Raw genomic sequence first — 1893 nt, forward strand, 5'->3', positions numbered from 1 at the left:
ACAAATTTTAGCCCCCCCTCCTTTTTTTTTTTTTTGAGACAGAGTCTCGCTCTGTTGCCCAGGCTGGAGCGCAGTGGCCGGATCTCAGCTCACTGCAAGTTCCGCCTCCCGGGTTCATGCCATTCTCCTGCTTCAGCCTCCCCAGTAGCTGGGACTACAGGTGCCCGCCACCTCGCCCGGCTAGTTTTTTTGTATTTTTTTAGTAGAGACGGGGTTTCACCGTGTTAGCCAGGATGGTCTCGATCTCCTGACCTCGTGATCTGCCCGTCTGGGCCTGCCAAAGTGCTGGGATTACAGGCTTGAGCCACCGTGCCCTGCCTTAGCCACTTATTAACTGTAACTACCTCCTTAAATGCGACTGATCTAATTAGAAGCTTTTCGGCTTGTTAGTGGCCCATTTTTTCCTTTTTTAGGACAAAGAAGGGAGGGGAGGGGAGGGGAGGAAAACGGAGGCAGTGGGGAGGTAGGGGGGAAGAGAGAGAGAGGCCTCAGGGTGTCACAAATTTACTTTTAAAAGATGAATTAATGGCTGGGCATGGTGGCTCACGCCTGTAATCCCAGCACTTTGGGAGGCCCAGGCAGGTGGATCACCTGAGGTCAGGAGTTCAAGACCAGCCTGGCCAACATGGCGAAAACCCCGTCTCTACTAAAAATACAAAAATTAGCTGGGCATGGTGGCGGGCGACTATAATCCAAGCTACTCAGGAGGTTGAGGCAGGAGAATCGCTTGAACCTGGGAGGCGGAGGTTGCAGTGGGCTGAGATGACGCCACTGCACTACAGCCTGGGTGACAGAGTGAGACTCTGTCTCGAAAAAAAAAAAAGAAAAAACAAAACAAAACAAACTTAATGTCCTTGGGTAAACTATGACGTTTGTGTTGGCTTTTCAGATGTCCCAATATTTGCGTTGTTTTACAAGGATAACGAAATTCATGATGAGGTTAAGCAATCACTGAAGCTAGTGCTAGACAATTTTTTAATTTAATTTTTTAGAAACGGGTCTTGCAGAATTTTTGTTTTATTTAATTTTTTAGAAACAGGAGTCTCGCTATGTTGCTCATGTTGGTCTCCAACTTCTGGGCTCAAGTGATCCTCACACGTAGCTAGGGCTACAGGCACAGGACACTATGCCAGGCTTAGTGCCAGAATATTCTGCCTATTTTACTTTAAAATATTCTAAGTATGCTAACTTTGGAAGGCATGAACATTAGCAATGTGCCATCTTCCAGAAGAGGATTTCTACACAAAGACTCTCAAGAAACGGGAATTACTGCAAGGGCATACCCTTGAGCAACCATCACACTGCACAGAGCTCTTGAGAATATTCTGATATATCCTGGAAGCATCTCTGCAGGGCAGAGAAGTGAAATGCCACAGAAGCAGCAGCTTTAGGGAGGAGAAACATGGTTTGCCTCTTACAGTGCTTTTCTACACTGAAAGCTACATTCCTCCCGAGTTTTAAATCTGTGGACCGTTGAATATCACTCCGCCTTTCCTGAAGTTACAAATACCTTCCGTCAGTGGCGGGAATAGAGTTTGGAAAATTATATGCCTAAGACTTCAGATAAGCTAAATGACATACATGCAATAGAATCCCATTAAGAATGTATTCAACCCAATCCATTGCATCTAATTACCCAAAGCACAGAAACTCTCCAAACTCTGCACTCCCCAAAAGGAGGGAAAATGCAAGGTTCTTGCTGCAGTTCCCGGGACACACTGCGAGACGCTTTGTTACAAGTGTATCCAATGTCCCCAGAACCAGGGACTTGTGGGGCGCGGCTCATTCCAGCGCCACTTGCTCTGCAGCTCCCAGAGGTGGTGGTTGTGCTAGGAAGGCTGACCCTGCCAATGGCCGACAAGATGGTGCGCACCCCCAAGTGCTCGAGATGCA

The sequence above is a fragment of the Colobus angolensis genome, unplaced genomic scaffold (assembly GCF_000951035.1).
Source record: "Colobus angolensis palliatus isolate OR3802 unplaced genomic scaffold, Cang.pa_1.0 Scaffold68, whole genome shotgun sequence".
Classification (NCBI taxonomy): domain Eukaryota; kingdom Metazoa; phylum Chordata; class Mammalia; order Primates; family Cercopithecidae; genus Colobus; species Colobus angolensis.